This window comes from Salarias fasciatus, chromosome 22 (assembly GCF_902148845.1).
Source record: "Salarias fasciatus chromosome 22, fSalaFa1.1, whole genome shotgun sequence".
NCBI classification, from domain to species: domain Eukaryota; kingdom Metazoa; phylum Chordata; class Actinopteri; order Blenniiformes; family Blenniidae; genus Salarias; species Salarias fasciatus.
Genome location: NC_043765.1, coordinates 31339477 through 31355658, shown reverse-complemented (window position 1 = coordinate 31355658; position 16182 = coordinate 31339477). Strand labels below are relative to the sequence as shown.

General features: G+C 49.1%; 5 non-coding genes across 5 annotated transcripts; 2 read left to right on the top strand and 3 right to left on the bottom strand.

Annotated features, from left to right (window-relative positions):
• Positions 1-2687: 2687 nt before the first annotated feature.
• Positions 2688-2761, top strand: trnai-aau (transfer RNA isoleucine (anticodon AAU)). The gene has a single exon. It is a non-coding gene; the product is annotated as a tRNA-Ile (tRNA).
• A 3361-nt stretch (positions 2762-6122) lies between these two features.
• On the bottom strand, positions 6123-6195 carry trnar-ucg (transfer RNA arginine (anticodon UCG)). Its single transcript has one exon. It is a non-coding gene; the product is annotated as a tRNA-Arg (tRNA).
• Positions 6196-11390: 5195 nt separating this feature from the next.
• Positions 11391-11464, bottom strand: trnai-aau (transfer RNA isoleucine (anticodon AAU)). Its single transcript has one exon. It is a non-coding gene; the product is annotated as a tRNA-Ile (tRNA).
• A 1769-nt stretch (positions 11465-13233) lies between these two features.
• Positions 13234-13306, top strand: trnar-ucg (transfer RNA arginine (anticodon UCG)). The gene has a single exon. It is a non-coding gene; the product is annotated as a tRNA-Arg (tRNA).
• Positions 13307-16013: 2707 nt separating this feature from the next.
• On the bottom strand, positions 16014-16087 carry trnai-aau (transfer RNA isoleucine (anticodon AAU)). Its single transcript has one exon. It is a non-coding gene; the product is annotated as a tRNA-Ile (tRNA).
• Positions 16088-16182: the final 95 nt, after the last annotated feature.

The following is a 16182-nucleotide window of genomic DNA, read 5'->3' as shown; positions in this document are numbered from 1 at the left end:
AAGCTGTAATGTGCAGTTTACCTGCTAAGTTTGCAGCCTTGGAAAGGATTAAAGAACATAACCACACTTCAGCAAAGACAGCCTCTGAAGCGGACGGACTCCTTCACAAGATGAGCACATTTGAATTCACATTCATGCTGTGCTTTTGGAACTCGACACTGGGGAAGACAGAAACTCCAAATAGAACCTCCAGACATGAACACAGCTGTGCAGTTGTGTGGGACAGCTCAGGGAAATGTGCACAGATGTGGTAAAGCTGAAGGCTCTGAGACGGTCCAGCTGCTGGAACGGCCCCCATCCCGCCGCGGGACCCTGTCTGTCCTGATGACCACGGCGTCCGCGAATCATCCAGCCCGTTGCTCCCGCCCGCTCGGACACCTGCTGTCTTCATCCGCCGGTGGAGTGCTACCTTCGACTCTCTTCGCCGCCGCTTCCGGATGTCCCGACCATCCAGCATTTCCCATGGGACTTCAACGGGTTATTGGGATTATCCTGGACTTCCGTGTTGACATGGACGGAGAAACAGCCGGCTTACAGCCCCCGGTGGAGCCGGACACCACGTGATCGCGGGAGGTGGCTGCGGCCAATCCCATTGGACACAGCTGACAGGAGCAGTGACATCATCAGCAGGTCGTCCTATTGGTCTCCTGAATGCTCGCTCTATCACAAACAAATCCTTCTCTCTGAACGAACTGTTCACCAGTGAAAACCTGGACCTCCTGGTCCTCACTGAGACCTGGCAGAGAGACGGGGAGTTCCTCCACCTGGAAGAGCTGTGTCCTGCTGGACGCTCAGTCCTCGGTTGGCCCCGCCCCCGTCGCCGTGTGGGGTCTCGCTGCTGTGTACCGTGACAGGTACACCTGCAGAAGGATGAACTCTGACCACTACACCTCCGTTGAGTCCTAAATGATCAAAGTGGGCTCCTGTGACATATTTCACTGTGTCCTGGTCTACCGCCCTCCTGCCCTGCTGGTGTCTCCTAAATGACGTCAATGACTTCCTGTCATCCACTTTAAAACTGGATAAAGTTTTGGTTCTTGGAGATTTCAGCCTGCATGTTGATGATGGTTCATGTAACTCAGCAGCTGACCTCTGACTGAATTCTTTAATTTCCAGCAGTAGGGGTCAGGCCCCGCCCACAGCAAAGGTCAGACTCTGGACCTGGTGTTCTCACTCGGCCTCCATGTTAGAAGTGTGTGTGTGGAGGATGTCCATCTGAGTGACCACAGCTGTGTGTTTTTTGAACTGATTATTCCACCTGAACCTCAGCCTGCCTCTACAGAGGTAGGAAGGAGGATCATCACTGAACCACAGCTGAGAGATTCTGGGCCTTGTTTGACTCTCGTGATCTGACCCACTGGTCTGATGCTGATGCTTTATGTGCTGCTTTAACTCACTCTGTGGCTCCATTATAGACCGAGTGGCTCCACTAAAATCTAGCAATGTCTCCAGAAAGCAGCCGTCTCCCTGGTTAAAGGACAACAAGACTATGTCTGCTCAAATAAAGTCCCAACATCTCCATGATACGCTGCTCAAGGAGTGCCGGCCCGCCGAGCTGCACGTCTTGGTGTAGGACCGGGGCTCTGCTCCGCATGCCGATGTTTCGAATTAACTGGTGCCCGTGTTAACTTGTGACCAATACATGACTGAAACTTTTAATAGTTCTGGCGAACGTCGGTTATCGACAGTTACAGTGAATGTATACGTTCAAAGTCTTTTGTGAGTCTTATGGTGCGTTCACACCGGACACGTCGCGGGCGTCGTGGGCAGCGCTTTTCTATGCAAAGTCTATGGTGGACGAGCGTCGTGGAGCGGCGGGCGGCGGGGCGGCACGTCAGGAGCGTCAGGAGCGTATTATGGGCGCTGATATTATGGGTGCATGTAAACATGCCTACTGACACTCCCAGCAAGTCACTCAACAACCTGAAACACTGATGAACCATGGAAAGACCATCAAACATGTCTTCCCCTCAGTGAACCATTGTGTGAGAACTCATTCAGCCTCTAATAAGGTGACCACTGTGTCAGCAGGTCTTTCAAGGTGTGCTGCTTTACTGAGTCATTTTCTCAATCTCTCAACTGGGTTCCCCAAGAATGGTAAGGGAGGGGCTCTGGTCTTTGTAATGCCAGGGAGCTGGCAAAGGTCTTTGATCAACTCCGACTCAAAGTCAGTTTCCTCAATTCCCTGATGCTCAGCTGGTCAGAGCACGGTGCTCATAACGCCACATTTGCAGCTTTTGGTCTCTTCATTAAAAAGATCTTGGTCGCTCCGTTAAAAATCCTGGATATGATTCTGATGTTGTTGAAAATGATGGATGGAGGCTTGACGTCAAACCTCCAGCTCACAATCCCACAGCCATGATTCTCAAGCTGGAGACAACAAGTCCCTGGTGGTCTAGTGGTTATGGTTTAGCGATCTCACTGCCACGGCCTGGGTTAGATTCCTAGTCAGGGAAGAGTCTTTTTCGTCTTTGCCTTGTGTGGAGAACAACAGGATCCAGAACAGTTCTGTGCTGAAGTCAAAGAGGGTGTTTTTGGGGGATGGGGTTAATCCACCATGCAGATGATTTGGATGGAATCACTGAGATGTTTCCACTGAGTTTGACAGATGACTTTTCAAGTCTCATTTTCCAGTCAAAATCAACACACATTTGAGAAGAACGTAGCTTCCAGAACTGACTGCAGCAGGCCAGTTAGCTCAGCTGGTCAGAGCGTGGTGCTAATAACGCCAAGGTCATGGGTTCAACCCCCATACTGGACAATGACTGGAATTCTAACTCCAAGTGCGGAACCCAACTTCCCCCACACATTTCGAGGGACATCTTTGTCAGGAAATTGACTCTTTTGAGGGTCCGTATTTACTTCACACGGGGACAAGAACCAGTGATAGGACCGTGGACTTAGTTTGCACCAGGACCAGAACCACTGAGAGACTTAGTTTGGGCCTGAGCCTGAGCCTGAGCTGGAACATTGTGACTTTGGTTCTCATGACGGATCTGAAGATGCAGTTGATGGTCTCAGGCCAGCTGGCAGCTGGAGATCTTCCTGTAGCTCCATAGGCCTTGACCCTCCACCGTGTCTTCCCAGGGCTCCTGCCCCACAGGTGTTGGAAGAATGATGGCGAGTTGTACCGGGTGCTCTGATCTGGACATGTCAGCCATCGATGGCTCCCAAACACAGTGGAAAGTTCCAAATCATCCACAAATGCTGGTTGGATGCAGCAACAGCTGATCAGGGTCCTCCGAACAGCTGACGCTGTAAGAGCCGCTAGCGTTATGGACCACTGGCCGGATCCAAAACAGCTGCTGAGAAAGTCTTTGGGGATTTTGTGTTGAGGTTTGGTTTTCCCACACGACTCCACCATGGCCAAGGTAGGGAGTTTGAGAACAAGCTGTTTGCCAAGCTTCAAGAGTGCAGTGGAGTAAAAGGGTCCAGAACCACATCGTACCATCCCCATGGGAATGGTCAGGTGGAACGATTTAACAGAACATTGCTATGGATGCTCCGAAACCTCCCAGAGACGGCAAAAGCAGACTGGAAAGCGTCCCTCAAAAGTGGTCCATGCCTACAATTGTACACGTAGTGAGGCCACCGGGTATGCACCCTACTTTCTGTTGTTTGGGAGAAACCCCAGACTTCCCATTGACTTGATGTTTGACCTCACAGTGAAAGAGCAAAGCATGTCACACAGAGATTATGCTGAAAGGTGGAAGGCTTGCATGAATGATGCTTACAAACTTGCCTCAGAGACAGCATACAAAGAGAGTAGGCGAGGAAAAATGCTTTATGACAGAAAAGTACATGGTGCAGAACTGGACACAGGATGCAGAGTACTGGTCAGAAATTTCAATGAGACAGGAGGAGCAGGAAAGCTAAGGTCATTCTGGGAGGACCAAGTATTTGTGGTGACACAAAAAAAATACAAGGACAGCCCGGTCTATGAAATTAAGCCGGAAAATGGAAAAGGACGAGTCCTGGTGGTCCACCGGAATCTTCTGCTGCCGTGTAACTTCTTACCAATCGAAACAGAAAACACACGTACAGAAGCAAGGAAGAAGAAACAAATAAACAAAAGAAGACATGAACAACTTGAGCAAGAACAAAGTTCAGAAGAGGAGGATGACTGGGAGAGTAATGGAGTGGTCAGCAGATCACCAGGAACAAGGTGTCCAGCATCAGTGGCCAAGGGAACCTGATCCTGACCCAGAAAATGTTACGGCAGGAGGTGATCAAGAGAGTGAAGGGGATCAACATGACACAGATGCTGAGACCCAAGGAAATGACAGCTCTCAACCAGCCATCCTGTATCACTCTTCTGAAAATGAGAACAGTGATCAAGCAGATGCTGAATCATCGCCTGTTGAAGAAAGAAAGTATCCTTTCAGAGTAAGAAAACCAAAGTTGAGGTTTACTTATCATCAGTTAGGACAGCCTACTGTAGCATCTGACTAAAACATTTCATAGAGGTGTAACTCGGAGATGAAAGTAACATTGTAAAGAGCTCAGAATTGTCATTATTGTTAGTTGATATACTAGTTGATAAGCTCATTGAATGTTGTGATATGCTGATTTGGTTTGGAAATGCAGAATAAGATCTTGGAATCCAGCTTGGACTACACTACCATATGCTAAAGAGAGGTCAGAACTGTGTTAAGATGCCTTACTCAGAGAGGATGCAGATACCCATGCTAAAGTTGGAAGTGGCAGTGGATTGTCATTGTGCACAATGACACCACCTGCAAGCATATGACACCAATGGGAGAGACCTGTCATATGAACTTGTGGCAACAGCCATGCATTCTGATGGACATTGTTGAACTCTGACTCCTACTCAGTTGTAACCTGCGTGAATGCAATTGATAATTTGCTGCATAAGGTCAGATAGTGTCATGTTGGGACGCCATGTAATTTTTGAGGGGAGAGTGTAAGGGGAACATAGGTTACCCCCCATTTGATTATTATTTTACTTTTAGTTGTTTCCATTGTAATTTGTTTCATTCCCTAAAACTGTATTCCATCCCCATCAAATAACAGACACATAGGCTTGTACCCCTACTTCACCACCAGAGGGAGTATCCCCAAAAGTGAGCAGGGCTCTGGGCCAATATTGTGGAACGCACCCAGACAGAGGTGACAGCCATGTGTCATGTGTTTTTCAGAGACTGTTCACTAAAGCTCATCTTTAAAAAACCCACACGAGTCTGGTTATTCCTTCAAGTGTGCATCATGTAGAAGTTGTATTATTGTTACCGTTGTGGTTGAATGAAATGCCTCCCAATTTAATCATTCCTCAAATTCATTAACCTGATGGAGTTTCACATACGTAGGTCGTCTTCTTCTCTCTCAAGGATAATGCTGAAGGGTTGTTTACCAAATTACCCAGTGACCAACTGTGCCCCACCCTCCGGACAGGAGTTCAAAGCTCAGGTTTTCTTTTTACTTTTAGCCCTGCAACTGCTAAACAGCTTCAAACCTTTGCCAACTCACACTTTTTGTGTCACTGAAAAAAGACAATCATGCTGGAAAATGTGGTTCTAATCAGCCCATCAGTCTCAACATCCATCTGCATACAGCTCTGTTTAACACACTTCCGAGAAAGATTCCGAGTTGTGCCGGGTGCTCTGATGTGGACATGTCAGCCATCGATGGCTCCCAAACTCAGTGGAAACTTCCACATCATCCAGAAATGCCATGCTATGTCTGCTATCTATGCTGGCAGCCAGCTGGTTGGAGGCAGCAACAGCTGATCAGGGTCCTCCGAACAGCTGACAGAGCTGCTGGTGTTATAGAGAACCAGCCGGATCCATCTCCAGTCCAGGAACATCCAGAAGGAGCTGATGACAGTGATCAGGTCCATGAACATATCTCAAGCGAGCCCTAAGCCTGACTGGGACTCCTTCAGTGTCATCGACCATCAGGATGGAGTGGAGGACGCCACAGGAATGCAGGGATTTCCTCCAGGACCGAAGAGAAGCTCAATGACAGATCATATTGGAGCTGCTTTCCAAACCCAAGCAGGTTCTAACATTCACAGGTGAGCAGAGACAACACCTTGTGAAAGAACAGATGAATCAGTAAACACACAGCAACAAGATAGTGGCTGAGACAATCCCAGATACTCCTAACCACGAAGGGACTCGAACCCTCAATCTTCTGATCCGAAGTCAGACGCCTTGTCCATTTGGCCACGTGGTCTTGTGTGAAGTGGTTGTGGTCAGTGGTTGTGGTCCAGGATTAAGATAACTCCAGGTTCCTCTCAGTGGTCCTGGTCCTGGTCTAAAGTAAATATCTATCAGGCTCCTTCCTTCTTCTCAAATAGTTTTGTGGTCATATTAGTCTGACAGCTTCTGGTAGTTCTGACTCAGTGAGAGGAGATTTCATGATTTGTGTGAAAATGTCTGAGCAGGTTCAACACTGTGACTGAGACATGAGGCTCACCTGCATTCTCCTGCAGCCACACCAAGTTCCAGAAGCCAGCACTCAGTCCTCTTGGAGTTCAGTGGTGTGTTGAAGCTGATGAAGTCCAAGTCAGAGTCACGCTCCAGGAAGCTGTTTCACACCAAACCTTGGGAATGTCACATGATTTGAACTCCACAGTTTCAACAAAGGTCAACTAAAACAACTAACCTTGAAGAAAGAAGAGAAGCAGAAATGTTTGTCCTTAAACTGGCACAGGAAGACGCTTTCCCACAGGACGTCCAGAGACTGAAAGCTCAGAAAGTGAAAACTCTGGACAAGAACAAGAGGTTCCATCAGTTGAATGCCTTCCTGGACAGTTCTGTAAAGAAGACATTTAGCTGTGTCAAAGATGGAGAAGAGAGCAATGAACTCTGGCAGGATGGAAACGAGAACTCCTGAAAAACCTTCAGCAACATCTGAAATGGAAAAAAACAAGAAATTCACAAGTGAATGACACTGTGGTCCTACAAGTTGACAGACCACCAAGAGATGAGTGGAAGCTCAGCAGAGTTGTAGAAGTTGAAGCTTGTGCTGATGGAAAGGAGCCAAAGTTAAGCTACTTGTCAGCTGCAGCAGAGCAGCACAGCTTGAAAGACCTGCTGACACAGTGGTCACCTTATTAGAGGCTAAATGACTTCCACAGAAAGGTTCACTGAGGGGAAGACATGTTTGATGGTCTTTCCATGGTTCATCAGGGGTTCAGGTTGTTGAGTGACTTGCTGGGAGTGTCAGTGCTGCTGCAGGTATGAGTTTTGAAGCATAATGAACTTGACTGTTGTTTAACATTGGGACAGGAAGGAGAAAGCTCCAACAGTTATGAAGGTAGTTCGAGAGCTTTTCCTGTTGTGACTCAGTGAGAAGAGATTGTCTGAGATCCAAGTCCAGACTCTCCTGCAGCCACACACACTTTCAGAACCCATGACCTTGGTGTTATTAGCACCACGCTCTGATCAGCTGAGCTAACTGGCCTGCTTCAGTTTACTCTGGAAGCTACGTCCTTCTGACATTTGTTTTGATTTTGATTGCAGAAAAATGAATGAGACTTGACAGTCATCTGTCAAACACAATAGAAATTCCTCAGTGATTCCATCCAAATCATCTGCATGGGGTTGTCTCTCGTCGTTGTGCTGAAATCAGTCTTGTCCATGTCAAAAATAAAAATCTACTCCAGGGTCATTTTGTATTATTTTCAATGCAGCCTTTAAATCCAGGCTGTCAGTCCACCTTAAAGGAATATTTCAAAAGACAAACTGAACAGAGCTCACTGCTCCTTGATCAGGTCTTCATTGTGTCTTATATTGGCGACATAGCAGAGTCAGTCACACAGATTGATGAACCAACACAAGTCCAGCCGTTCTTGTGTTGTAGCTGACGTCTATCAGCTCAGGTGTGGGTTTGTTTTTAAGGCGGACAGATTCCCCAAACCCACTAAACTGTTGGTGTTAACGTCCGCTGGTTCCAGGCTGGTTCAGGCCCAGTCACAGTGTGTGTGTCTGCATGGTGCACGCTGCTCCGTGCACCATGTAACTTGTTGTTACAAAGCTGTTCATGTCGGTTGAGTGAATGCAGGCGCGCCCGGCTGCCGCTGCTCACCGGTTGTTGCTGCTGCTCACCGGGGCTATCTGGCTCCTTGCTTGGCTCCTCGTCATCGCCTCTCTACAGCGCCTCATGATGTGGGCCCGCAGGGTCCTTTTGTGGTCCATATTGGTCTGGACTGTCCTGCCACTCCTCCATCCACCCGTGGAAGAAATCCTACAGTGTACGGCGGCGGAGCTTCTCCGGCTCCGCTGTCACCGGTCCGGATCTCCTCCAGCAGCTCTGAACCACCATCCGGACATCTGCTTCCAGCCTCGCCCAAGACACGTCCATCGTGGCTCTCGGCGGGGCTTTCTTTTCGGCGGCTCCAAGGGAATTACTTCAATCCGGTCCTCCACTCGCCGTCCGCCCAGAAACACCGGCAGGACTGTCAACCACAGCGTGCTAGCCCGCCTGGCTAGGTCGGCTAAAGCTCCAGCTGACGCTCCCCGCTCCAGTGACAATAGCAACATCAACGTCAGTCTGCTGAACATCGGCTCTCTCTCACGAGCAAAGGTCAACTCATCCAAGATCTCCTGACGGACCGTAAGCTTGACTTTCTCTGTTCAAATGAGACGTGGCAACTTCCTGGTGACTTCTCCCAGCTGAACGGTGCTACTCCGCCGGGGTTTGTTTACATTAGCAAACCTCGCGGCTCGGGTCGCGGAGGCAGTCTCACGATACTACACCGCGAGAAGTGGAAGGTCCTCCCAGTTTCTCTGCCTGCTCTCTCATCTCTGGAATGCCTGGCCTGTCAGATCTCCGGCCCCACTCCCACCATCATTGCCACCGTCTACCGTCCCCCCAAGCCTCACACCGATTTTTTTAATGAATTTTCGGCCCTTCTCACCCACTTATCCACTCTCTCTCCGAATGTAATTCTGCTGGGAGATTTCAACATACACATGGACAATCCTGCTCTCCCCCTTACCAAGGACTTCTCCTCATCACTCGACAGTTTTGGCTTCCTTCAGTTTGCAGATTTCCCCACCCACATCAAAGGACACAGCCTGGACTTAATCTGCTGCTCCGGTCTCACCCCGTCTGACTGGACTGCTGCTCAACTTCATATTACGACCATTTCCTCCTCTCATTAATGTCTCCCTCCGTCTGTCCATCTCTAAGGCCCCCCGTGTCATTTCATTCCGTAATATAAAGGATATTAGCATGGACTCCCTCTCCTCCTGCATCTCCACCCTGACTTTTGACTCCTCCACCCCCGATGACCTTGTCTCTCTGGACAATCATGGACTCTCTCACATCCTCAACTCACTCGCTCCTGTAAAATCTTGCTCTGTTTTCTTTACCCGGTCCTCGCCCTGGTTCACTCCTGATCTCCGTATCATGAAACTCAAAAAATCATCAGCTTGAAAGACTCTTTCGTAAATCTGGACTCAACATCCACAAAGACAAGTATACTGCTCATTTATCTCTTTATAAGGACTCCATATCTCACGCGAAATCACAATATTACACCGGTCTCATCTGCTCTAATGCTAGCAGCAGTAAGACACTCTTTTCTCTTTTCAACAGCATCATCCAGCCCCCAGACTCTCTACCCCCCATCTGTACTCTGCAGAGTCCTGTAACTCTCTCCTCCAGTTCTTCAACAACAAGGTCTTGAGAATCCACCAACACCTCGGCTTCTCTACCTCCCCTCTCCCCTCCTCTGAACCTCTCCCGCCATCTCATCTACTTTCCACCTTTGACCTCCCTCCGCCCTCTGATATCTCCAATCTCATCACCAAGTCCAAGCCCTCGACCTGTCAGCTGGACCCCCTCCCCACAGTCCTGGTCAGATCCTGCCTCCCCTCTCTGCTCCCCCTCATATCAGCCATCATCCACTCCTCGCTGTCGTCTGGAACTGTTCCCGCTCTTTTTAAATCTGCAGCTGTCAGCCCCATCCTGAAGAAACCTGGATCAGATCCCAACAACTTCAATAAGCTCCGCCCCATTTCTCACCTTCCCTTCATCTCCAGAATCCTAGAGAAAATTGTTGCCTCTGAACTCCACTCCCATCTCACCCTCAACAGCCTTGATGAACAGTTCCAGTCCGGTTTCCGTCCCGCCACAGCACTGAAACAGCAGTAATAAAGATCACAGATGACCTTCTCATGGCAGCTGACTCCGGTCTCATCTCCATCCTCATCCTCCTCCATCTGAGACGGCCTTCCTCACCGTCTCTCACTCCATCCTGCTCAATAGACTCTCCTCCATCAGCATCACTCACTCCCCCCTTCTCTGGTTTCTCTCCTCCCTCACTGGAGCTCTCAGTTCAACCAGCTCAAGTCCTTCACCTCTCAGCCCTCCCTGTCACTTCTGGTGTGCCCCAGGGCTCTGTCCGGGGGCCCCTCCTCTTCATCATATACCTCCTTCCCCTCTGTCACATTTTCTGGAAATATGGCATTAATTTTCACTGCTGCACGGAGACACCCAGCTCTCTCTCTCCAGTAAACCTGACTCCACTCTCCCTCCCTCCTCCCTCACCCTCTGTATCTCTGAAATCAAATCCTTTAAAAAATTCCTGGATCCAGACACTGATCCGGATCATCACCAAAATTTAATGGATTCTAAGTTAGCCCAAGACGCACCTTTCCACAAAGTTTCATTGCAATCCGTCCCTAACTTTTTCCATAATGTTGCTAACAATCCAACCAACCAACCAACCAACCGACGTGATTCCATAACCTCCTTGGCGGAGGTAATTATTGCGTTTCAGAGTTTGGATCATTTCTGGCTTCATATTCTCAGCAGGCTAACACCTCGGTGCTTCAAGAATGAAACTCACCAGGATACGGAGTCATTCAGGAGCTGCTTCACCTCCGGTTGGATCCAGACCGGGTCTGCGCTGCTCCGCCAAGTTTCTCCTGAACTTCTGCTGCAGACCACAGCACCAGGAAGCCCTGGTCTCCTCAGACCACCGCTTATTCTTAAAATCCATTTCTTGGCTGAATTAAACTAAATTAAATGCTGCCTCATCGCAGCTTTCTGATAAAGACAAAAAAAGGCAACTCTGTGTTTTGCCAGGGGAGACGTAGCCCCGCCCCCCAGGGCCTGACGTAGTCGACACATGGCCGGGGCCTGATCTGGGGCTGATTTGGCCCAGGAACCAGTTTGGTGGAAAAGGGGTAGAAGGGTCTTACATCAATTTTCCACTATTATATTAAAACTATGCAGAGTTTGAATGTTGTAAAGAAATTCCATTGTCATGTTTATCATGAAATTTAGAGGTTGGATTGATTAAAAGCCACCAGATGTGATCCTGAACTGATTTGGAATCACTTTCCTTTCAACAACACACCTCCTGCTGAAGTTGCAGACACAGCTGTGTTCCCCACATTCACCATTGAGTCCTGTGGCCAGTATGGGGGTTGAACCCATGACCTTGGCGTTATTAGCACCACGCTCTGACCAGCTGAGCTAACTGGCCTGCTTCAGGTAAAATGGAGACAAGGGTAGTTATAGATAACTGACCGGATATTCAGATCAACCAGTGTGAGATTCGGCTGCATTGGCAGCAGCCTCTTCATTGATATGAATTATCCATCAGTTCCGAGGTGAATCATGTGCAGAGTCCTGGATCGGGTATCTTGAGAAGCTCAGCTGTGCAGGTGAAGCCTTCTTCAATGACTTTCCTCCTGAAGGTCAACCTCCTGACATCTGGAAATACTCCTCAGTCTGCTTTTCCCTCGCTGGACACATTCTTCTTCTTTCACCACAATGAATGTTGACCTGAACCCCCAAAACCAGCTGAGGCAGGTGACAGCGGAGGAGGGGGTGCAGAAGGGGAAACCTTGAGGTAGAGTTGTGTGTCGTCAGTGTTGCAATGGAAATTAATTCCATTCTTGCTGACGACACACCCTAGGGGAAGCATGTAGATGGTGAAGAGGGTGGGGCCGAGCACGGAGCCCTGGGGGACCCCACTGCCACCATGGCCAGTTGTTCGGGCCTTATCCAAATATGAACACCCGGGGGGGCAGGCCTCATTGAACATGGAGGAGACCCCAGGCTGTTGTCATGTCTCACAACATCCCCTTTTCGATGATGTGGTCATGGATGAGTCCGGCTTTGTTAGACAGTGACTGCACGTTTAGCTGTTCAAGAGTGATGTGTTTGTTGAAGTCCGGTTTGTTTACTGGGCGCAGGACACTGTAATCCACTCCAGGTTTTCTGACGCTCCGGCTCACAGCGCTATCAGACCTCAGTGGCCGTGCTCCGATGACGGAGCTGTTGTGCGACAGGACGCGCTGCAGACCACAGTGACGGTGTGGAGCTCTCGCTGCCGTGATTCAGGAACGAAAACCAGCGGCCCGATCCCCGGTGGATTTGACGAGGTCTGCGCGGTAGATCCACGAGCGATGACTGTGATGGTGTGCCGTCCGGTTGCACCCAACTCTGCGCTAAGATGTCTGCAGGCATGTTGAGGGAGCTCGCACCAGTGTTAGTTGTTGTTAGTCAGGTATCCGGTGCACCGCGCCTGAAGATGGATAAACCAGCCAGAAAGAGGATCCACAGCTTCCACAAGAATGGTGGAGGATGAGTGGTGGTCTCAGGAGTGGCGGCTGACTGCAGCGTTAGCTTTGGTCTCTCAGACCAGGGGCCATTAGGCTTTCTAGCCCCTGTGTGGAGATGGCTTCTGGGGATCACAAGGTGAGAGGAGACTGACCAGGCACTGTCCCACTGCTGTACACCTGATGATGGGTTCCGTCTTCAGGCAGAACTCCAGAGTTAGGGGAGAGGCCGCTCTCGCTGTACTGGATCATCCAGGTAAGCCTGGGGAAAAGGGGCCTCGACAACTCTTCAATATAGAAAATGAGAGTGTTAAAAGTACTGTAGTATTTAGCAGAAGACGACAGTGGAAACAGATCATAGGTTGGGTGGATTTGCTCGAGACAATTTAGAGCAGAAGCAGAACCACTGACCACAATCACTGCACACAAGACCACATGGCCTAATGAACAAAGTTTGCAAAGTCCAGAGTCTTCACTTTCTGAGCTTTCAGTCTCTGGATGTCCTGTGGGAAAGCGTCTTCCTGTGCCAGTTTAAGGACAAACATTTCTGCTTCTCTTCTTTCTTCAAGGTTAGTTGTTTTGTTTGACCTTTGTTGAAACTGTGGAGTTCAAATCATGTGATTTCCCCAAGGTTTGGTGTTAAACAGCTTCCTGGCAGCATGAATCTGTGGGGCAGTTAACCTCGTGGGACCACGTGGCCTAATGGACAAGGCGTCTGACTTCGGATCAGAAGACTGAGGGTTCGAGTCCCTTCGTGGTTAGGAGTGTCTCAGACACCGTGTCGTTGTTGCTGTGTGTTTACTGATCCATCTGTTCTTTCACAAGGTGTTGTCTCTGCTCACCTGTGAATGTTGGAGTTGCTTGTGTTTGGAAAGCAGCTCCAATATGATCTGTCAGTGAGCTTCTCTTCAGTCCTGGAGGAAATCCCTGCATTCCTGTGGCGTCCTCCACTCCGTCCTGATGGTCGGAGGCACTGGTCCAGTTTACATGTTGTTTTTCCAATCCGATTGAAAACGATCGTGTTAAACACGTGTATACATGGACGGTATACACAGCGATCAGCGATCAATCCTCGTTCACCAGGACCCTGGATGAAGCGGATCATGCTGCGTTCTGTGACATGAGCACAAAGTCTCTCGTGGAACTTCCAGGTCTTCCTCTCTGCAGCAGCAGTCCTCAGCGTCGAGCAGAGAGTTTTTATCTGCTGGATCTGCTCAAAAAATGTTCCAACAGCTCCATGAGACGCTGCTCAAGGAGCGAGCGTTCCGCCCAGCAGCACATCACGGTGTAAATCACCAGACCTCTGCTGCACCTGCTGATGTTTCGAATTAACTGGTCTCCGTGTTAACTTGTGACCAACAGATGTTGAAAAACCTACTAGCGAACGTGGGTTATCTACGATTACAGTAAATTTATCAGTTTAATCCCCGAGTTTAATCCGCTCTGCTGTTGAAGGCCACATATATGAGACATGGAGCGGATTATCGATCGGTGTAGTTTACCTCGTACAATCGGATCCCAATCACAACCTGCTCCGAGTGAAGCGGATCCACTCGGGCGTTTACATGAACCTTTTACAATCGGCTTCACCTTACAATCCCATTAAACAGGCTACTGAAGGAGTCCGAGTCAGACTCAGGGCTCACTTCAGATATGTTCATGGACCTGATCACTGTAATCAGCTCTTTTTGGACGTTCCTGGACTAGAGAAGTACTTGGGACCGATGGATCTGGCCGGTGCTCCATAACGCTAGCAGCTCTGTCAGCTGCTCAGAGGACCCTGATCAGCTGGTGTGTTTGGACCGGGAGACACGGCGTGGACCGTCGGAACCTCCGCACACTGAAGCGTGGTGTACCATCAGACACTTTTAATCTTCAGCTGACTTTGTTGAACGTGAGATCAGTCTCCAACAAAACTGTTTAGCTGCAGCTGTTTTCGGTAAAAGCTCCTTCTGTGTACAACTTGCATTTTGAAGCTGAAATAAATCCGATACACTGATCTTCTCGTTTTCCCTCCACAAACCATAGAATTAATAAATCAGACGGCTAACAACTTCAACCCCAGCTCCACAACCAGAAATAAATAATAAGTATTGGTATGCAATACAACAAAACAACACTCGAAGTGAAGAAATGCACATGTTGTCAGTCCAACATTTCCACACCACCATCCTGCACTTTGAACTTATGATGGTGAGGAGCGCTTGCACCTCCAGGTAGCAGGAGGTCAGTTGGCTCTGCAGGGTCATGGGTTGAACCCCCTTACCCCCGATGCACACCGGATGCAGTCCGGCTCCGGAACGGCTGCGGTCTGGACACTGCAGCTAATCCGTTGTCATTAAAATCAATGCTGTGGTGCACACCGGCCGCGGTCCGGCTCCGGTCCGGCTCCGGAGCCTCTGCGGAGCTCTGGTCTCTTTCCGCAAGGATCCTATTTTTCCGGATGCCGGAGCCCTACCGCGTCAATCCAGACAGAAGTAAGTCTGGTGCCGGAAGGAAACGCGATACGTGTTCCAAAATAAGTGACTTCAAAATAAAATCTGTGTGAATCACAGTGCTGCGGAATACCGGACTGCATCCAGTGTGCACGAGGGGTTACTGACCACACAAGTGTATTGGTAGTGCCGCGGCTGAGACAATCCCACAGCTGCTCCTAACAACAGAGGGACTTCAACCCTCAATCTTCTGATCCGAAGTCAGACGCCTTGTCCATTTGGCCATGTGGTCCCATTTGAAGCCCTTGTGTTCAGTGGTTCTGCTGCTGGTCTAAAGTATCTCCAGGTTCCTCTCAGTGAACAAGAGGTTCCACCAGTAGAATGCCTTCCTGGACAGTTCTGTAAAGAAGATATTTAGCTGTGTCAAAGATGGAGAAGAGAGCAATGAACTCTGGCAGGATGGAAACGAGAACTCCTGATAAACCTTCAGCAACATCCGAAATGGAAAAAAACAAGAAATTCACAAGTGAATGACACTGTGGTCCTACAAGATGACAGAGCACCAAGAGATGAGTGGAAGCTCAGCAGAGTTGTAGAAGTTGAAGCTTGTGCTGATGGAAAGGAGCCAAAGTTAAGCTACTTGTCAGTGAGTCAACATTTGAGAGAACGACTCAGCAAAGCAGCACAGCTTGGAAGACCTGCTGACACAGTGGTCACCTTATTAGAGGCTGAATGACTTCCACACAAAGGTTCACTGAGGGGAAGACATGTTTGATGGTCTTTCCATGGTTCATCAGGGTTTCAGGTTGTTGAGTGACTTGCTGGGAGCGTCAGTGCTGCTGCAGGTATGAGTTTTGAAGCATAATGAACTTGACTGTTGTTTAACGTTGGGACAGGAAAGCTCCAACAGTTATGAAGGTCATTCATGTTAGTTTGAAAGCTTCTGCTGTTCTGACTCAGTGAGGAGAGACCATCTGAGATTCAGGTCTCACCAGAGTCTCCTGCAGCCACAAGAACTTATCGTTCTACTCTGTGGCCAGTATTGGGGTTGAACCCATGACCTTGGCGTTATTAGCACCACGCTCTGACCAGCTGAGCTAACCGGCCTACTGGAGTCAGTTCTGGAAGGTACGTTCTTCTAAAATGTGTGTTGATTCTGACTGGAAAATAAGACTTGAGCAATCATCTGTCAAACAAATTCG